General features: G+C 40.4%; 1 long non-coding RNA gene across 1 annotated transcript in view; it reads right to left on the bottom strand.

Moving 5' to 3' along the window:
• The window catches only part of LOC311043865, a 101,058-nt gene that overhangs the window by 36,227 nt on the left and 41,714 nt on the right, over positions 1-23,117 (bottom strand). The window contains exon 4 of the long non-coding RNA XR_014600659.1: positions 5,737-5,829. This is a non-coding gene — a long non-coding RNA (uncharacterized lncRNA). The remainder of the gene's footprint in view (positions 1-5,736; positions 5,830-23,117) is intronic.

Raw genomic sequence — 23,117 nt, 5'->3', positions numbered from 1 at the left:
ACCAATACCACAACTATCTTCTACTAGTAAAACCTGGACCATGGTGATGTTCAATACCCTGTGAACCAATACCACAACTATCTTCTACTAGTAAAACCTGTACCATGGTGATGTTCAATACCCTGTGAACCAATACCACAACTATCTTCTACTAGTAAAACCTGGACCTGAGGTGGTCTCTGTACTTGGACTGTTTTGTGTCCTCTCTCTACACCAAGGGCCATATCTTGCCGTTGCCTTAACCCATTAAAGCCGGGCACGCGTCTGTGTCCTTTTTAGATTTCTTTGGGCTATAGCAGATATACAAGCTCATACAAGCACTCCGTGCCACGCTATGAGCTTGTATATCTGCTATTTTTGAAAAATCGTGAAAATCAGTGTAAATCTTTGAATATATATTTTAAAGGAAACATTTGTAACTCAAATCTTTGCTTCTGGGGGATTCTACAAATGTCTTCTAAATCCTAACATTTAAAAAAAAAAATGATGTTGCTATAATCAGTGGTTCTCAAACTTTTTCATTTAAAGGACCCCCAAAATGATATGTATTTAGGTCTGCGCGGACCCCCATCTCAAAATATTTTGTTCCAGGGATCCCCCACCCTGGTAGACGGGTTTCTAAACTGTCTACAGCCCTCCTCTGAGACACAAACTGATTAGAAAAAAATTGTACCATTTTATCATGAGCATTAGTGAGGACCTATTATATGTTGAAAAGTGGTGAAGTCGTCCTTTAAAGGTGCAGTAAAGTGATATTCTTGTTAAAATAAAGTGTAAATTAGCTCTATATTGTGATGGTAATCATTGCTATAGAGTGTGTGTTAACAGTAACTGTCTCTCCAGGTCTTTAGTAAACATAAAATACATGTTCAGGTCAGGATACCAATTTTATCCAATAAGGAGAGAGAACTCATATATTTGTCTCCGCCAGGAGATTATGTTTTCACTTTCCGTCACCCCCCCCCCCCGTCCCCCTCGGCCAAGCTAACATTGGTCAAGCCTCACGTGACAATACGTTGAAAGAGTGTGCTCTGATTGGCTAGTGAGACGCATGACGTATAGCGGCCTATAAATAGATGTGTCACTTTGAAAGAGTGTTGGTCTCTTTCAAAGTGAGGTAAGACAGGAATAATCACGAAATGGCTGAGAAATGGCGGAGCAATACATTATGTAATAATAATAATAATAATAATAAACTTTATTTATATAGCACCTTTCATGACATAAATGCAGCTCAAAGTGCTTTACAGAAAACGAGCCACGTATGTAGACACACTGGTGTCATCACAATACGCAATATAAATAGCTTAGACAGGATTAATCAAGAACAGTACTTTCCAGTCACAGTTGATGACACAGTGCAACTAACTCTTATTATGCAAACTGAAGAAGCTAATCATTGTCTGCAAACTGATGAAGAAGCAAAGGCGCAACGCCTATCATCAAAGTTCCAATCTTGGAATAAATTCCAATATTTGCTGGCGGAGACTTGTGCTCCGAGGAGCACATTTTCTAGTTCTATATATTATAATTATTATTATTTTTTTTTTACAAAAAAATAAAGAAAAATAAATCACTTGCCTTTAAGAGTGTTTGGGAGAGCTTGGGGAGGAACTCATGATGCTTTGAAACATGTTTTATCCCCATGTTTAACACTAGGCTAACGTTATGCTACATGCCTTCTTTTGCTTTAGAAATGTATTTTGAAAAAAAAAGAGATAATTGTTTTCCTTTTCATGCCTTTTAAATTAAATGCATCCCTGGATTGGGAAGGGATCGTGTAAATATATTGTTGTGAATTTTTCCTATTTGCCAAATCCAACGAGTATTATTATTTTCATTACAAGCTCACAACGCGAGCTTGTAGATCGGCTATTTTCACAGCAATGGTGTTATGTGCTAGCACATATTCACACCTCAGTCTATAGTCTTTCTTTGCTTATGTGTTCACTGATGCTTATTTGTCCTGTGTGTAGTGTCTACCCTGCCTTGCTGGCTCTGCTGCCCTGGTCTGGCTAGACACCTGTCACTCACCTGGGAGTGCTCTGGCGGCTCCTCCCATTCCCAGCTGTGCTTCATGTGTGATTAGGACCAGGTCTATAAAACAGCTGTGCTTCATGTGTGATTAGGGCCAGGTCTATAAAACAGCTGTGCTTCATGTGTGATTAGGACCAGGTCTATAAAACAGCTGTGCTTCATGTGTGATTAGGACCAGGTCTATAAAACAGCTGTGCTTCATGTGTGATTAGGACCAGGTCTATAAAACAGCTGTGCTTCATGTGTGATTAGGACCAGGTCTATAAAACAGCTGTGCTTCATGTGTGATTAGGGCCAGGTCTATAAAACAGCTGTGCTTCATGTGTGATTAGGACCAGGTCTATAAAACAGCTGTGCTTCATGTGTGATTAGGACCAGGTCTATAAAACAGCTGTGCTTCATGTGTGATTAGGACCAGGTCTATAAAACAGCTGTGCTTCATGTGTGATTAGGACCAGGTCTATAAAACAGCTGTGCTTCACGTGTGATTAGGACCAGGTCTATAAAACAGCTGTGCTTCATGTGTGATTAGGGCCAGGTCTATAAAACAGCTGTGCTTCATGTGTGATTAGGATCAGGTCTATAAAACAGGAGCTGTAGCCAGCATTCAGAAGCTCCTCAGCACCCCAGCAGTCAACACCGATGTTTTGATCCCATAGTAGTTTTGTAGTTCTTTATTTCATGTCTGATGGGCTGGTTGTAAGTATTATTTGTTCTCTCGTTACTGGTTAGTTTAGTTTTAGTATATGTTTTGGTAGTTTATGGGAGTCTGGTGAGGCGACGGGCACACAGTGCCTGGCTCACCAGACTCTCCACTTTTCAGTTTGGCCAGCCCATCACCTTTTTGTTTGGTTAGGACTTTAGCTAGGTTTCTATTGGTTCACTGTTACTCTTGAAGTTGCCTTAATCAGTATTTCATGGTGTATTAAAAAACATACACTTGATGTTTGTTTATATTGAAAAATAAACCTTCAATTTAGTGTGAAACCTGACTATGTCCTTTATTATGTTGTGGTCCCTTGAGTGTTCGAGCCAAGGTTAAAGGGGCCGTAACAAATGGTTTCACAACAATATTTTCACAACATGCTATTTTCACAACTTTGTATCTAGAGTCAAACACAATGTAATGCCTTAACTCCTACATTCCAAGTGCTTATCAGGGTGGGGGGGTCCCCAGTTCAAATATGATTATTTTGTGGGGGCACGGCCTGAAAATGTTGAGAACCACTTGTTTAGATGGTATAAAGTTACAACAAGAACATCAGTGTTCAAGCTCAGCCTGTGTTGGAATAATGTCCAACATGTTATGGGGAAATACATCTATATAATCTAACAATTTGAAAAAAAATGTAAAAGCGTGCGTGTGCGTGCGGTTTTCTGCAGGACAGCTTGCAGCACCGAACTTTGTCACCTGTACATAGGCGGATTAGGAAGAAACGGGCCCCTGGGCCGAGACACGCAAAAGGCCCCCCCGCCCCCTTCCGTGGGTGCACGCGCACGCACCCACCCCCGCGCGCGCGCGAAATTTTTGCGGTTAAATCTCGGTTAATAATGGAAATTAATAGGGTTTTTTTTTGGTTAAAAACGTCTGTGCACGGCGGCAGATAGGCTAATATAATGCATGTTTTACCTATAACTTAAATACAAAGAAATTGTTCGGTTATATTGCGGTTAATAAGGGAAATTATTAGTTTTTTTTATGTTAAAATTGTTAAAAAAAATATGTTAACATTTTTTTTTATTAAAAAAAAAAAAAGGCTCAAGCTCAGGGGGCCCCCTAGCTCAGGGGCCCCTGGGCCTGGGCCCAGTCGGCCCGTTGGGTAATCCTCCTCTGCACCTGTAGAATCTTGTGACGCCACGCCAGGGGTCACTGTGATGGTTGTTGGTGGTTTGTTATGGAAATTGAAGCAAAAGGTCAACTCAAAAAGCTACACTTTATACTTATTGCAGTTAGACTCTTCCTCAGTATGTAATGTATCTGCTGCACATACAACCCTTCAAAATACTGGGGACCCCCCAAAATAATCATATTTGAACTGGGGACCCCCAAATCATGCTTGAACTGGGGACCCCCCAAAATAATCATGTTTGAGCTGGGACAAGTGATTGGAATTGTATAAGTTGAGGCATTACCTTTGTTTGACTCAGTTCCACAGATAAATATTGTGAAAATAGACGATCTACAAGCTCACAACGGCTCACGTTGCGAGGCGTTGTGAGCTTGTAGATCGACTATTTTCAATGTTTTTGCCTTTTAATTAAATTAATTGACAATTTGTCCAATATTTTTAGCAGATTTTATAGTATAGTTTGTTGATTACTTTTGATACAGTAATGCTCTTTTTTCTTATCGCATTACATTTTTTAAAGGGACTACACCATGAATTTTAACTTTTTTGTGTGTTTTTGGTCTCCCCTACCTCTCTTCTATCCCCAAAAATACCCAAGTTTGAACACTCAGGCTTTCACAGCAAATCCGGGGTTTTCTGTAAATTGGTCTCAAAACAGGCCAAACTGATTTGCACCCTGACGTGATGTCACGTCAGGGTACAATCCTTCCCGTTTTTCAGTTCCAACCAAAAAAAGAAAAATCTCTTTTTTCTTTTTTTTAACAACTTTTTCCACACAGAACCAGGAGATAACATGCATACAAACTGGCTCAATAGCGCCCCGTGCCAAACAGGACAATGTGGTATAGCAGTTGAAAGTGCTTTATAAGCCAGAGAGAAGTTAGTCAGAATGAGTATATCTGAGGCTTGATTTAGGCTCAAACCTTTTGAAAAATGTTTGAGGGACATAAACAATATGACATTAAATATTATTATTATTTTTTTAAATTCATGGTGTAGATCCTTTAAGGTATTAAAGAGGTTTTAAAAGTCCTTAAATTGTCCCTTTACTGTCACCACCTGGGACCCCCTCAATGTGGTCGCCAAGCCGGCAGGGGGCGCCAGGAGGCAACTGGAAAGGAGAGGATTCTGTCTAAATTTCCATCGTCTGTCTGTCTGACTATTACGGTATATCTAGAGCTTTTTCACTATTTGGAAAGGTTTCCCTATTTCCATGGGAACCCCTGTATGTTTTATGTCATTCAAGTATGTTTTAATTGTATTAAATATCTTTTCAGCATAAAGGCCCTGTAAAGGCAGCCCAACAACAAATAATTGTATTAAATATCTTTTCAGCATAAAGGCCCTGTAAAGGTAGAAGAACAACAAATAATGTCCAGTGAGGGATATGGTGTGAAGCTTTTCCAACGCGTGGTGTTGACAGTAACTCAGGTCTTCTCTTTGAGTGCATTTAAAATGTTTATTTTGAAGCAGGATGATAACTAGGGTTGTCCGATATTGGCTTTTTCACCGATAACCGATATACCGATATTGTCCAACTCTTAATTACCGATACCGATATCAACCGATACCGATATATGCGGGGATTATTGTGATTAGGGTAAGCTCAAATTTCATATCACACACACCATATACAGTAAGAACTCCTGTAACTTATTTATAAAGCAAAAAAATATCCCGATATCAATTTTTATGCTAATATCGGCCGATAATATCGGACATCCCTAATGATAACAGCATAAACAAAGCCGGGTGTTTAACGGAAAACTAAACAACTAACTGTGATAAGAAAATAAACCCAAAATAACTCAAAACAAACTGAAAACAAAGGCACACACGGTTGAAAAACTGTATGGTTTCCCTCTGTGATTCCCAGTCCCTAATGCTGTGCACCTGTGACACCCCCACATAGGCTGTGCCCCCAAATAGGCTGAAGCCCCGCCTACTGTATGCCCAGGTCAATCAGTAATGTCACAGCACCTTCACAATATCACAGCAACTTCATACACCTAATAAACCACAATCACATTGGCTGCAACAGGCCCTTCAACAGGGTTCAGAGGAACACAAAAAACACAAAAAACACAAACCAGGTAGGCGGTCATAACAGGAGGTCCTGTCAGGCATTCACGTCTACTACATTTTAATAGTTGTCCACTTGTTTAAAGCATAGACAGATAAAGGTAGACGCCTCCTTCGGCTCTGAGGCATTGGTATCACGGGGGGCATTTTAGCGTAGGAAAGCTTCCCTGAAGCTTCCGTGTGTGTCACAGAAGGGGGCGTTCGGTAGGCCAATCAGAGGCAAGTGGGGGCGGGACAACTAGATTCTGACAAATCTTAGAAAAGACGCACTGTGATTGGCCAGTAGTCAACGCGCTGTGAGCGCTGTGATTGGCCAGTAGTCACTTTGAGTGTCCGTTTTCCAACGCGAAAATGGCGGCCGCCATACGAGTTGCTCCAACGAACTGCAGAGGCCAATGAGGTATCTAGGTTTCTATATCTATGGTTTAAAGGACACATTTGTGAAAAAGGTTGATGATGTCATCATTGTGCTGCTGTTATGTTTATTTAAAAGCTGAATGAACACACATGTATTTCCTCCTCTCTCCACCAGGGGCAGCGATGACTCTCTGCTTCTCTGAGAACACACCCAGGTGTTCTGTGAAAAGACAATAAACCAATAAGAATCAGAATGTATTAACTGTGTGAACATGTTAAAACTTTAGAGTAACCTTCCCTTATAATAGTACATGAATCATTTCTAAAGTATTAGTTAATGTATTATTCATAACTTGTTAAATGTGTGGTAGTATTTAATGATTTGAAACTATGCTATAAATAGTTAATAGATCATGAACAAGTCTCCCTGCAACTACAGTAAGCATCAATAGAAACAACTCAGTCCATTCATAAGATACACAATAGTGTATCTTAGTAGGAAGGTGGTGCTCCGGCATCTGCCATCAGACCTCTGGAGCTTGTTCAGAAAGCTACGGCTCGTCTGGTGTTCAACCGCCCCAAGTTCTCCCACACAACTATCCTTCTCTGTTCTCTACACTGGCTCCCCGTAGCGGCTCACATCCAGTTTAAAACCCTGGTGCTAGCCTATAGGGCAATGAAAGGAACAGCTCCTTCTTACCTCCAGGCTATGGTCGATGCTTACACCCCTGCCCCGACCACTGCGGTCTGCCACCTCGGGGCGACTGATTGCCTCGTCACTCAAGGGTCCTTCTGGTCGATCTACACGGTCACAACTTTTTTCTGTTCTGGCCCCACAGTGGTGGAATGAACTCCCCACTGATGTCAGGACAGCAGAGTCACTGATGTCAGGACAGCAGAGTCACTGATGTCAGGACAGCAGAGTCACTGCCCATCTTTCGCCGCAGACTGAAAACCCACCTCAAACACTACCCTTCCTCTTTGCCTTGCCTGCTTGTTGTACAAACTCTTGTTTTATTATTGTATTGTTTTATTGGATCTTGTTTAGTCTATACACTTATTTGTTTTTATCTCTTGCTCATTTGATTTTGCTATTTGTCTCATCTGTTTAAGAAAGTAAGTAGCTGATATATTGCACTTTTACCTTAGCGCTAGGTATACTCTTAGTTGCTTGTTTTAGCAGAAAATGCACTTCAGACTTCTGGTGATTAGTAGTTTTGTTCCCTACCTATGTTGAATGCACTTATTGTAAGTCTTTTTGGATAAAAGTGTCTGCTAAATGACTGGAATGGAATGGAATGGAATGGAATGGAATGGAAGGGCAGCTCAGTTGGTAGAACACTCTCCTTTGGACCACAAGGTTCTGTCTTTGATCCTGCTATTGATGGAATGATCAGTGTTTTCAATTAACTGAATCATTGTTTTCAGTTCACTGAAATGTTGTGTTGAATGAACTGAATCATTGTGTTCAGTTCACTGAAATGTTGTGTTCAGCTGAAATGGATCGCTCATGAAAGCCAAAATGTCTTGTTTCAAATGAGATCCCCACGTACTCAATTCATGGAGACATCAATCCTCATGGTCCAAACTACACAGTTTACCAAGAGGACCCCCCCCCCCCCCCCCCCCATCTGACCACATTGTCATCAGTGTTGTCTGATACAACACATCATTTGATTATTAAATCTGATTATTAGATTCAATATTATAATAAATGAAGCAGAAGACACATGATAATGTGAATTCAAGCGACCAGGATGGTTTACCAGGCTGGTTGTTTCACTTCTTACACAAGCATGTTGTTTTATGTATGTTTTAAAGTTTTATACACTTTTATACATAAAACAAAAAAAATAAAGTTTGGTAAAAAGGAAGAGGAAGTGAACCTGGGTGTGTGGGAGGAGTCTAAAGATCGTCATTGGTTGTCGGCACCAGAATACGACCTGATAGAAGAAGAAGAGAGACAGTTAAAACACACACACAAATAAATCCTATGTTTGTGTGTATTTCTCCATACAATGCATAAATGTACACACAATAACACAATAACAGTCAACATGTTAATGAAATATCTTAGTTAAACATGTTGAAACATGTTAATTAAACATGTTAATTAACATGTTGATTAAACATGTTAATTAACATGTTGATTAAACATGCTAATCACCTCGTTTCTTCCACTGGAAGTAGATGAATCCAGACAGGAACAAGACCAGACCCAGAACCAGACCTGATGCTCCCATGGCCACCTTGTTCTTCACTGACTCTGACATGGAGAAATCTAACAATACAAATATTATATTACATTACATTACATTATTACAGTAGATTAAAACACCTTGTTCTTCACTGACTCTGGCATGGAATCACCAGTGTCATTTTATATTTGAGCTATAAGCATTATTTTAAGACTTTGCAGATCTGCTATTTTCTTTTAAAACAGCATTTTTAACTCAAATCTTTGCTTCTTGGGGGGTGGGGGGGCTGGAACAACATATTTTGATGGGGATCAGCTAATGTTGGGGTCCTTGACAATAAAAAGTTTGAGCACCACTGATATTATAGCAACAATAGTTTTTCAGAAACATTAAGACATTTGTCTTAAAAACAAGTATACATTCAAAGATTTGCAAAAATGTTCACAATGTTTCTAAAATAGCAGATCTACAAGCTCGTAGCGTGGCACCAAGTGCTGCCAATGTCTGCCAATCTTAGGGCAGACACTCTAACCACGAGACCATTACCATTGATATTAATGCAGCATTTATATAAGACCAGTTCCATCTCTCAGGACTGTTCTCATACTTTACAGTCACTTTCAGCTCCTTCACTCCAGCAACTTCTGACCATGATGTATAAATTCTATAAATGTCTTTGTATCTGCAGCCATTAGTAAACACAGATGATGGACCTCATCTAGACGTGACACTAAGCTCTAAGTAGGTGAGGCTCTTGTCATGACCTTCTTATTAGAATGGTTACTTTTTTTTAGGATGTTTTAATGTGTTTGTATTGATTTTTATTTCTGATGTCTGTATTATTAGTCTTGTTTTTAATTGGGTTGCTGTGTTTCCTTTCTGCAAAACAAATGTATCTTCGGGTTCAAAAAGAGAAGAATCCTTGAACCATTAAAGGAGACACACCATGAATTTAAAAAATATATATATTTATTTAATATCATATGGTGTATGTCCCTCAAACCATTTTCAAAAGGTTTGAGCCTAAATCAACACTCAGATATACTCATCCCAAGTCAATTCTCTCAGGCTTATAAAGCACTTTCATCTGCAATACCAAAACGTCCTGTTGGGCAGAGGGGTGCTACTGAGCAGAATTGCTCAGTAGCACCCCTGTCAAAATACATGGGCAGAAAGTTTGGTGAGGCAAGCAAACTTGCCATTCTGAGATGGCCTGTTCAGACACGCCCATTCTCAAAATCTCTGAAATGAGAATGAATGACTGAATGTTAAAAGAATATATTTTTTGGGGTACAAGAGACACTGGGGAGCCCAAAAAATACCAAAAATATTTAAAAGAAAGTTAAATTCATGGCGTGTCTCCTTTAAAACAGAGTGTAGTGTAACACATTACAGTAGATTACATTATATTACAGTAGAGTAGGCCTATAGTAGATCACAGTAGATTACAGTAACTGACCCCAGTCCATCTTGATAGGCGCGGTCAGGCTGGGATGTTCCACCATGCATGTGATCTTCTCTCCTGATCTGTAACACACACACACACACACACACACACACACACACACACACACACACACACACACACACACACACACACACACACACACACACACACACACACACACACACACACACACACACACACAAACACAAACACACAAACACACACACACACACACACACACACACACACACAAACAAACAAACACAATTTGTTCTGTTAGTCTGTTAGGTGTGTACCTGGGTGTGTACTCCAGGTAGGAGTGGTACTGGTAGTACCAGTAGAGGTGTGTATTTCTATGTGTAGGTGTCTGTTAGGTGTGTACCTGGGTGTGTACTCCAGGTAGGAGTGGTACTGGTAGTACCAGTCTCCATCAGACACATCGGCATAGGAGAGACCAGAGGTCAAAGGTTCTTGACCTCTCCACCAGGTCACCAGGATCACTTTAGGATAGAAGTCGTAGCTGCTGCACCTCAGCATGTGAGTGTGTTCACCACGACGAGGGGGAGTCTCTGACTTCAGTCTCACTTTGGGCTCCACTCCTAAAAAAGATGATTATTTTTATCATTATTATTATTATTATTAATATTATTATTACTATTGTATACCATAATAGGCAGCATAATAGTATACCATAATAGCTCATAGCGCGGCACCGAGGGCCGCGCTATGAGCTTGTAGATCTGCAATGTTTAAAAAAAATGTGAAAATGTGTGCAAATCTTTAAATATATATTTTCAAAGCGAACATTTGTCAAAAATGTTGTTCCAGGGACCCCCAGAAGCAAAGATTCGAGTTACAAATGTTCACTTTAAAAATATATTTATTATAATTTTCACAATTTTTCAAAAATAGCAGATCTACAAGCTCATAGCACGGCACTCGGTGCCCGCTATGAGCTTTTATATCTGCTTTGAATAGAATGATAGAATGATTTATTATGATGTCATGTTATAGTTTATGAGGTGATGAGTGTTGAGTGCTGCTCTGAGATCAGCTCACCTCTCTTGTTCAGAACAGAGGAGTAGTAGCCCTCAATGTTGTGTTTGCAGAATGCCTCTGGTGATGCTCTCCTATAAGCCAGTTCTGTAGGATCTTTATTCCAGAGCTCTGCGTTCTTCACACCAAGCTCAGTGTATCCAACCCACTGATCTACTCTACTGTCCCACCTGAGGATCTCATCACCATCAAAATTATATGAGTATATGTACTGTATGTCCTTCATCTCACTGGAGTTAAACACACAGCGGGCAGCCTCATAGTACACATATCCATCTGGAAATAGACAATTAAAAATGTCATTAAAACATACATTAAATAACAATAGAATAGTTAATGAGTGGGGCGGGGCCACTCAACCCCCCTCCTCCCCAAAGCTACATTTACAGCAGGAAGCCACATGGGAGGAGCTTCATGTATGTAAAACATACTATATAGCCTACGTTAGTGTGTGTGTCATGTATTCCCCCGCCTAGCGTACATGTGAAACTCAGAGGTCACTCATTATCACATGAAAAAGACTATTGAAGTCCACATTCTTGCTCTTTGGTTATTCTATGGTTTATTCAGATCTACAAGCTTGCTGACCATAGCAAGCTTGTAGATCTGCTATTTTTGAAAAATCATGAAAGTTCGCGCAAATCTTTGGATGTATATATATTTTTAAAGCAAACATTTGTAACTCAAATCTTTGCTTCTGGGGGATTCTACAAATGTATTTTAAATCCTAACATTAAAAAAAAAAGAAGTATGTTGCTATAATATCTGTGGTTCAAAAAATAAAAATAGCAGATCTACAAGCTATCAGCTTGTAGATCTGCTATTTTTGAACAGCCAAAAAAAATCTAAAATGACAGATATGTGTTCCTGGATTGAATGGGTTAAACATTTTCATCAATGTTAAATATATTCAACCGTTTTAGTTAATAACTATTGTGTTCATAGTATTCATGTACCTTTCACTGGTGGTTTCTTCAAGGCAGAGAGAATGGTGTCCAGGTTGACTTTGCAGAGGTGCTGATCACCCACAGCTCCTGCATAACCTGCTGTGAGGGTCATGTGATCTACAAACGGAGGCTGAGTGAACACCATCTTCCCTTTGTTGAAGTCTGCATACAGGGCCGGACTGGGACCAAAATTCAGCCCTGGCATTTTGGTCCGGACCGGCCCACCCCCCCCCCCCCTCCCCATTTTGTCAACGGGGGGGGGGGGGGGGGGGGGGGGGCGTTTCACTGTTTCAGCCCAGCCCTGCACATGAACTCTGCGGCCGCACTGAGGCGCCTGCTGGAAAGCATCCCAGCCCAAACATTAACGTAACTAATAATTGGGCCGCGCGACTCGGATATGACCGTAATAACCCTAAAACATTTTTAAAAATATATTTTTCAAAAAAAAAAAAAAAAAAAAAAAAAAAATTTTTTTTTTTTTTTTGGCCCACTGGCCCACTGGCCCAGCGGCCCACCGGGCATTTGCCCGGTACGCCAAATGGCCAGTCCGCCGCTGTCTGCATACTGCAACACTTCACCATCCAGTCCCATCATGTACTCTTTATATGAGTCTTTAACTGTGTCTGAACAGCTAAGGAGTAGAATGTGCTCATGGAACACTGGAAATACAACAAAGATGACATTAAATACAAATAACAATCATCATCATCATCATCATCATCATCATCATCATCATCATCATCATCATCATCATCATCATCATGTTAAACAGTCATGTTTGGTTCTAAAGGTGAATATTAGAAGTATCTTCCTGTCAAACATTTTATTTAACAGATTTATTAAATGTTTTTATAATATTATGAAACAGATTCATAATGATTTATTTCAGGATGTGAACATAACATTATATAATATAATGTAATATAATATACAGTGGTGAAAAAAGTACTAATGTTTTACTTAAGTAAAAGTATCAATACTGCAATGTAGAAATACTCTGTTACAAGTCCAGAATTTTTAATTTACTTGAGTAAAAGTACAGAAGTACATGTGTCAAAATGTACTTAAAGTACCAAAAGTAGAAAGTACTCATTATGCAGAATGTCCCATTTCACACGTTTTCAAATGTATAAAAATAATTTGAAAATAGATCTACAAGCTCACTATGTGTCGCATTGTGAGCTTGTATCTGCTATTTTCTAATGGTCTAAATGTGTATAGGGCTGAAGTGTATGTTTTGTAATCAAAATCTACAAAGTAACTAGTAACTAAAGTTTTCAAATAATTGTAGTGGAGTAAAAGTATAATATTTGCCTCTGAAATGTAGTAGAGTAGTAGAGTAAAAATACTGAAAATTGGAAGTAGTCCAGTAAAGTAAAAAATACCTCAAAATTGTACTTAAGTACAGTGCTTGAGTAAATGTACCTAGTTACTTTACATCACTGATAATTTAATATAATGAAAGGTTAGAATCAGCATGTGTAAAATAATTGATCCAAAGCCTGTTGGTTCGGGCCTTGAGGCTGAGCTACCGCTTACCAATGTTATTATAAATAATAACACTATGAATAAACTGTATGTATATTTGATATATCAATATAACAGTATGTTATTCACTATATAATCAACAGGCATAATGTTCATTTATATTAATAACAATATAGATGTCATTTATAAAAAGTTAAAGTATGTATAACAATATATGTTTAATAATATAAACATAAATACACATGTATTATATATAACAAGATTACATCTATGAATGCATATTTTACATAATAAGAGTAGATTTATAACAGTATATATTATATAATAAATAATTATAATGTACTTACTTCCTGGGATCGCTTTGACATGAAGTACAGAGGAGAGGATGAGGAGGGTGGCTGTAATCTTCATCATCACTGATCAGAACTAAACTGAATTTAAAAGATGAGAACAAACAGATCAGAATAAACAGATCAGAATAACAGATCAGAATAAACAGATCAGAATAAACACACCAGAATAAACACACCAGAATAAACAGATGAGAATAAACAGATGTTTACTGAAAGAGAAGTTCTGAAGTCTGAAAGAGAATGAAGGAGGACTCATTCTGTAGTTTTGATAAATCAGCCAATCAGATTAAAGATATGATATTACATCATCTGTTTGCGGGAAGACGATGGTTGGGAATTTTTAAGAAAAACATAGTCAGAATGAAATAAATAAATAAAGACAGACAGAAAGACAGAAAAACAAAGAAAGACAGAAATATGTTTATAAAGTAAAACGTTGTAATTAATTAAAAGCTTTCAGATGAGACATGATAGGAGGTTAAAGGTTAAAGTTCATCACTTCAGAATGAAGTGATAAAAACATTGAAATATTAATAAAATAAATAATGTAATTAGTTGGAGTATTTCTCTGTGTACATTTACACATGATGTGAAATGTGTCCTCATTTAACTCTGTGTACATTTACACATGATGTGAAATGTGTCCTCATTTAACTCTGTGTACATTTACACATGATGTGAAATGTGTCTCATTTAACTCTGTGTACATTTACACATGATGTGAAATGTGTCCTTATTTAACTCTGTGTACATTTACACATGATGTGAAATGTGTCCTCATTTAACTCTGTGTACATTTACACATGATGTGAAATGTGTCTCATTTAACTCTGTGTACATTTACACATGATGTGAAATGTGTCCTTATTTAACTCTGTGTACATTTACACATGATGTGAAATGTGTCCTCATTTAACTCTGTGTACATTTACACATGATGTGAAATGTGTCCTCATTTAACTCTGTGTACAACACTAAATGTCACACATATGGAGCAACTACTGCAGTATACACTTTATCACAAGTAAATGAATTATAGTGTCTATGTAACACAGTGTTACACAGTGTTATACAGTGTCACACAGTGTTTAACACTTCATATGGTCATAATTCAGAGACCATTGCTCTGAACAGTGTAATATAGGACTGGATTAGAACGCTGCAGTAAAACTCTATTAAGTATTAATTTACTTTTAATAATGTTAAACTAAGGTGTTCCACATTCTCACATTCATCAGAAGCAGTTAGGGGTTCAGTGCCTTGCTCAAGGACACTTCAACATGAAGCCAGGAGGAGTCAGGGATCAAACCGGGAACCTCTGTAAACTGAACTCACAGACGCTCCTCTAATCCAAGCCTCATTACATCTCACTGATGATACCATCACGTCATGTGATCAAAGTGTTACTTCAGAGGTGTGTGTGTGTGTGTGTGTGTGTGTGTGTGTGTGTGTGTGTGTGTGTGTGTGTGTGTGTGTGTGTGTGTGTGTGTGTGTGTGTGTGTGTGTGTTTTCAGCGTTGCTGGTTCATGTTCATTAAACATCAATTCAAGCCTCATTACATCTCACTGCTGAAACCATCAAATGTCTTTAAAAACACACTGGTCATGTGATCAAAGTGACACATGAGAGGTGTGTGTGTGTGTGTGTGTGTGCGTGTGCGTGTGCGTGTGCGTGTGCGTGTGCGTGCGTACGTGCGTGCGTGCGTGTGTGTGTGTGTGTGTGGTTGAATTCACCACTGAAGCTTCTGACTGGAAACTCCAGCATTTCACTTCCTGTTTCATTCAGCAGCCAATCAGGATGAATCTTTTATAAAGCATCACCTGTTACGTGTGTGTGTGTGTGTGTGTGTGTGTGTGTGTGTGTGTGTGTGTGTGTGTGTGTGTGTGTGTGTGTGTGTGTGTGTGTGTGTGTGCGTGTGCGCGTGTGTGTGTGTGTGTGTGTGTGTGTGTGTGTGTGTGTTTCACATGTCATTTGTTTGTATTGTGCATTGTTCATATTTGGTTTTATATAATAACAGTATATATAAATGTATATATTATATAATAACATAAATATAATGTACTTACTTCCTGGGATCGCTTTGACATGAAGTACAGAGGAGAGGATGAGGAGGGTGGCTGTAATCTTCATCAACACTGATCAAAACTGAACTGAATTTAATAGATGAGAATAAACAGATGAGAATAAACAGATCAGAATAAACATATCAGAATAAACAGATCAGAATAAACAGATCAGAATAAACAGATCAGAATAAACACATGTTTACCTCAAGAGAAGTTCTGGAGTCTGAAAGAGAATGAAGGAGGACTCGTTTTATAGTTTAGAAGAATCAGCCAATCAGATTAAAGACATGATGTTACATCATCTGTTTCCAGGGAGACGATGGCAGTGAATTTTGAAGAAAAACAGTTAGAATGAAAGACAGAAACAAATAAATATGTTTATAAAGTAAAATGTTGTAATTAATTAAAGAGATTGCCGTCAAGGCGGTATTCGAGGTGTACACCGTCTTTGTGATCCAGGGCTCGGTGGAAGAGGTAGGTGATGGCAGAAAGGAGGAGATAAAAGAGGACTGGTGCCAAGACGCAGCCTTGCTTCACCCCGATATTTACCTCAAAGAACTCTGACTGGAGCTCTCCAGTGATGACTCTGGCTTGCATCCCAGTATGCAGTTGCTGCAGGACGGAGAGAAACTTAGGTGGTACCCCAAGTTTGGCCAGTTGTTTCCAGAGCATCTCACGGTTTATGGTGTCAAACGCTTTGCTGAGGTCGATGAAGGCTATATATAGGTCTTTGCACTGCTCCCTGCTCTTCTCTAGTAGCTGCCTTAAGACGAAGACCATGTCGTTGGTGGACCTAGACTTCCGGAAGCCACATTGTGTCTCCGGGAGAGCAGCTTCCGAGATGTGTTCCAGTCTCTTGAGCATGATCTTTGCCAACGCTTTCCCTGCGATGGAGAGGAGAGAAATTCCACGGCTGTTCCCACAGACTGCTTTGTCACCTTTGTTCTTGTAGATGACCACAATGTTGGCATCCTTCCAGTCTTGTGGGAGGGTCTCGTGTTCCCACATGTGTGTGATCAAGAGGTGAAGGCGGCGTGTGAGAAGGTACCCGCCGTTTTTGAAAACCTCTCAGGGATGCCATCAGGTCCTGCACTTCTGTTGTTCTTCAGGTCTGATGGCTTGACGGGTCTCACGGTACTGTGGTGGAGTGTCAAGGTGCACAACTGGTGGCAGATCTGGGAGTCCATCCAGGATGTGGAGGTCAACAGGGTTTGTGTGGTTGAGGAGAGTCTCGAAAAGATTTGCCCAGCGGCCAAGGATCTCGTGACGGTCCTTGAAAAGGGTGGCTCCATCAGCAGAGCGGACAGGGGCAATTGCCCGCTTCCTAGGGCCGTATAGGGCTTTGATGGCATCATAAAATCCCTGGGTGTTATTGCAGTCTGCAAGGTTTTGGATCTCTTTGGCCTTCTGCACCCACCAGTTATCCTCCATGGTCCGGAGGGTGCGTTGAGTCGCAGCTCTTGCTGCAACAAAGGTGGCTTTAAGGGAAGAGGATCCAGGGCGGGACAGGAGGGCTTTATGTGCTTGATGTTTGGTTTGAAGGAGTAACTGTATTTCGGTCGAGTTGCAATCAAACCAGTCCTGGTGTCGTTTCCTTGACTGTCCAAGCGCCGTTGAAGCTGCGCTATGGATGGCATGACGCAGGGCTGGCCAGTCATTGGATTCTTCAGGGATCTGATCAAGGTTTCTTGCAAGGAGCCGTCGGAGGTTGTCTTTGGTGTTGGGGCTGTTTAGTGCTGTGCAGTTGAGTTTTTTGTTTGGAGCTGTCCTAGGGCGACGGGGTTGGATGTGCATGAGGAGTTTGGACCTGACCATGAGATAATCGGTCCAGCACTCTGCTCCGCGCATGACTCTGGTGGTAAGAACGTCCCGTCTGTCCTTTTGCCGGACAATTACATAGTCCAGGAGGTGCTAGTGCTTTGAGCGCGGGTGTTGCCAGGTTGTTTTGAGCCTGTTCTTCATCTGGAAGGTGGTGTTAGTAATGACCAGGTGGTGTTCTGCACAGAGGGAGAGGAGCCGGAGCCCGTTGTTGTTCATTTTTCCCACTCCATGTTGGCCAATGACTTGTTTCCATACCAGGTGTTCTGTGCCCACTCTAGCATTGAAATCTCCCAGGAGAATGACCTTGTCTGTTGCTGGGGTTTTCTGTAAGATGGAGTCCAGTGCCCGGTAGAAGTCCTCTTTGATGTTATGTTCAGCATCCAGTGTTGGTGCGTAAGCGCTAATGAGGGTGGCAAAGCGTCCCTTAGTAAGGGGAATGCGCCATGTCATCAGTCTCTCATTGATGCCGATGGGGGATTCTGGGAAGCACTGCAGCAGTTGGGACTTCACAGCGAAACCAACTCCATGGATGCGACGAGTGCCATCAGGAACCCCTTTCCAGAAGAACACACACACACACACACACACACACACACACACACACACACACACACACACACCTACTTGCAAGCCCTACTGCGTAACAGTACAATCTTTGTCAATCAAGTAGGCTAGAAGCTTACATGAAAGACAGATTATGATACCACATCACCATGAATGGAATACGTTTGTATATTAATTTATTTAACCCATACCGAGCAGTGCGCGTTCGAGTTACACTAAAATAAAGCAGTCATGTAGGATATTCCTATTTCCCAGTGAGACTCAGACGGGCGAGTCCCGTGCCGCACCACGTTAATGAGAGCTAGCCTGTAGAGAACATTAATGGATGAAGGCTGGTGTGTGTTGGACCGTGGGTTAAATGTCTGATCTCCTGGTGGCCATGAAAAGATAACAGCGGTGCCGCTGCACTGGTCCAACCTTCCTAAAATGCTCTTGCATAAGCGATCATATCTTTTTAAAATAGTAGATCTACAAGCTCACAGCGCGTGTTGTGAGCTTGTAGATCTGCTATTTTCAAGTAGCCAATGCAGCCAGATCTGCAATGTCATCTGAATGATTGTTAAAGCAGTTTGTTTAATTAGTTTATAAAATCCTACATTTTCACAGGTATTATGTATTAGTGTGTTAGATAATACATGTTGGAGTGGATACATGTGTTCAGATGCCTGTCAGACGGTCAGACAATGCTGCTCTTCAGGTCTAAAATGGAACAAACAGGTTTAGCCAAAGTCAACAACTGCTCTCAAACAGACGTGAGATCTAAGCGTACGGTAGGCTGAAGCCAACGTCAGGATATATTGATTATACAGACTGTTACAGACTGTGAAGTGTTACACAGTCTGTAACACTTCATATGGTCCTCTGTAAACTTAACCTCTGTAAACTGAACTCACAGACGCTCCTCTAATCCAAGCTCATTACATCTCACTGTTGATACCATCACGTCATGCGATCAAAGTGTTACTTCAGAGGGGTGTGTGTGTGTGTGTGTGTGTGTGTGTGTGTGTGTGTGTGTGTGTGTGTGTGTGTGTGTGTGCGCGTGCGCGCGCATGCATGCATGCATTGGTGCGTGTCTTGTTTTCTGCAGGACTGCTTGCAGTACCAAACTTTGACACCTGTAGAATTTTGTGACGCCAGGGGTCACTGTGATGGTTGTTGGTGGTTTAGGTGGTGGTTTGTTGTGGAAAAAAGTCAGCTCAAAAAGCTTCACTTTATACTTATTGCAGTGAGACTCTTCCTCAGTATGTAATGTATCTTTTAATAGTTGTCCACGACCACTAGCCTACTAACACAAAGTACTCCAATAGTCATCTAGTGAAACCCATACACTGGTTTTCAACCCTTTTCATGTCAAGGTCCATTATTTGTTCTGCATTTGAGCCACAGAACCACCGTTTGATGGAACGGCTGTGCTACAATTTGAGCTCCTGGATAGTACTTTTGAACTCACCCTTTCTGTTCTCAAGGTCAATATTAGGTTTTAACCCAAACACTTCTATTCTTTTTATTTGTATTATTCACTAAAACCATGACCAGCTCATCATCACTTGTCACGGTCCGCTCCTCGGGCCGTGGACTTTGACTTTATTATTTAGACCTTGATGCCCTTTTATGGTCATGGACGCGTGAGACCTAAAGTGCTTACTGCATGTTCTGCATACTGCAGGTTCTATTTGCATATTTGTATTGTTGTTACTCTGTTGTCTTTTGCCCTGTTGTTGTCTACTCTTATTTTGTAGTATTGTTTCCTGTCTGCGTTGTTATCGCTTCCTGTCTTGTCTCACCAGTATGTATTTGTAATTGTTCTCCACCTGTGTCCTGTTGTGCCCCAGCCAATCCCAGTGTTGATTGTAGTTTGAGTTCACCTGCGTCCTGTTATCCCCTGTCTATTTAAGTCCTGAGTTTGCACTGTGTTCTTGTTGGTCCGTAGACCTATGTCACCATTGTTTATGTTTAGTGCTTGATGCCTACTGTTCTGTATCCCTGCTTTTGGAAACCTCAGTTTATTTAATACATCCTTTGATTTGAATACTTCTACCTACCTCGTCTGCTTTTGGGCCCTACCCGCTACGCATCCTCACATCACTTGAGGTTGTAGACTGCATTGTTTCTCTGTGGTGTGACAAAACTCACCACAGATAACTTTAATGACGTTATGAATTGTATACGCATATACACGTCGAGTTCAACGACGGCGCCATCACCACCATCAGGATGAGCGAGGAGGACGCGATCTGGACGGTGCTGCTGGACCTGTGAGCGCCCCCTGCCTGTCGTTGTCGTGCACTACTAGTGTCCTTAACCACGCCAACCCTCTGTAGACTTAGTCAAAACGGAACTGAAGTTGTTCATGTACTTGGGACCGCTTTTTTTCCACCTCTAAAACCAAATCTCTTTGCCCAAAAATACCCCATCTACAAGGCGACGCTTTGGGCTTGTAGATCCTCTATTTTCGGCACTAGTGTTCTTAGCACACACCAACCCTCTCTAGACTCTAGTTGTAGAAAAGAGTCATACTAGACAGCAACCCTCCCCCTGGCCTATAGAGCATCGCAGTTGTGCAGAATCCGGGTGCCGGAAGTAAATACTCAATGCATTTTTCCCATTGACTTTTCCAAAAATATTTATATCAATGAATTTAAGCCTAGAATCAAGCCATCCAAGATTCTGGTGAATCATGACCATGAAACCTTTTTTCTGTGATTTTTAAAATTTTATATTTAATGATATGATATACTACGTTTAATAAATACCCTTTGTTTTGCCGTTTTCAAAAACGTTTTTTCACAGAATCAAACGTTTTATGGTCATGATTCACCAGGATCCTGGATAGCTTGATTCTAGGCTTAAATTCATGTATGTAAATATTTGCAATGGGAAAAATGCATTTAGTATTTACTTCCGGCAACTGGAAGTGGGCGGGAACTGCGACGCTCTATTCCCATGGATTGGCTCCACCCACCTCACCTGCTCTCACTCACTCTCAAACCCTAACCACACCTGTCCTAACTCACTCCTCATTAGAGGCCTGCTATAAATACTGCTTGAGTGCCTGTCCCTCCAGTTATTGTTTGTCAGCAGCAACAACTCCTCTGTCCTGGTCTGGAGTCTCAGCAGGCCTTGGTTATGCATCATTGAAGTGAGTTCTGTGGACAATTTGTGAATCTTATGTTGCATTATATTGCCTTGTGATAAATGTAATTAATGTTAGTTCACCTGCTTGCCTTGAAAACTTAAGAGGGGATTGTGTGTGATGTGCAGCTAGTGCACATAATGTACTTAGCAAGGAAATGCAGTAAGTTAACTTAGAGAATATTGTGCAATGTGTTTGGTGTTTAGTACTCTGGTGTATTAGTGGTAGGCCTACCCACTCCTCCTTTATAGTGATACAACATTGTCCTAATTGTTGTTTGTGTTTTGTATAATAATGTGTTTCTGTCTTTCATAGTAAAACATCATAACCGTGAAGCCTCATCACCTCCTTGCTCATTACCAAATGCTCATGTGTGCAATGGAAAATAAATGGCTTAAAGGGAACTCAGTTGTCATGCATTGTGACCGATGTACCATGGTGATGTTCAATACCCTGTGAACCAATACCACAACTATCTTCTACTAGTAAAACCTGTACCATGGTGATGTTCAATACCCTGTGAACCAATACCACAACTATCTTCTACTAGTAAAACCTGGACCTGAGGTGGTCTCTGTACTTGGACTGTTTTGTGTCCTCTCTCTACACCAAGGGCCATATCTTGCCGTTGCCTTAACCCATTAAAGCCGGGCACGCATCTGTGTCCTTTTTAGATTTATTTGGGCTATAGCAGATATACAAGCTCATACAAGCACTCCGTGCCACGCTATGAGCTTGTATATCTGCAAAAAAAAATAAAAAATCGTGAAAATGTGTCCAAATCTTTGAAAATATATATATATATATTTTTAAAGGAAACATTTGTAACTCAAATCTTTGCTTCTGGGGGATTCTACAAATGTCTTCTAAATCCTAACAGGTTTTTTGAAAAATTGATGTTGCTATAATCAGTTGTTCTTAAACCTTTTCATTTCAAGGACCCCCAAAATGTATTTGGCCCCGGACCCCCATCTCAAAATATGTTATTCCAGGGACTCCTACTCCCCCCCCCCCCCCCCCCCACACACTTTTCCCCCCCCCACTTTTCCACAAATAGTAGATCTACAAGCTCATAGCTCGTTGTAGATCTGCTAATTTTTAATAGCCCAAAGAAATCTTTTTTGACACTATACTTTCTCTTGATTTTCTTTTTAATGTTTTTCAAAATAGTATAAAATGGCATTAAAAGTTGAGGCATACGGGGTAAAGGCGAGGTAGGGCCCCAAATCTATGTTCCAACAATAACCGATCTACAAGCTCACAAGAAACGTGTCGCCTTGCGATGCATTGTGAGCTTGTAGATCTGCTATTTCTGGCTAATGGTTTATTTTTTCCCTCTCTACACTGAATCTGTTCGCCCACAACAGCCGATCTACAAGCTCACAGCGACTCACATTTGTGATACGTTGTGAGCTTGTAGGTCTGGTTATTTTTGACGAGTGTTTTTGCCACCAGAATAGGGACACGAGGGTTGAAGTAGTTAAAGATGCATTGAAGTGATATTCTTTTGTTAAAATAAAGTGTAAATTAGCTCTATATTGTGATAGTAATCATTGCTATAGAGTGTGTGTTAACAGTAACCGGTCTAACTGTCTCTCCAACTCTTTAATATAAAATATATGTTCAGGTCAGGATACCAATTTTATCCAATCAGGAGAGAGAACTCATATTTCTATATATTCTATTTATTTTTGTCTTTACAAAAAAAGAAAGAGAAA

This window comes from Gymnoscopelus microlampas (assembly GCF_963454915.1).
Source record: "Gymnoscopelus microlampas genome assembly, chromosome: 4".
Classification (NCBI taxonomy): Eukaryota; Metazoa; Chordata; class Actinopteri; order Myctophiformes; family Myctophidae; genus Gymnoscopelus; species Gymnoscopelus microlampas.
The sequence above is the reverse complement of the archived record's forward strand: the minus strand, read 5'-3'. Positions and strand labels throughout refer to the sequence as shown.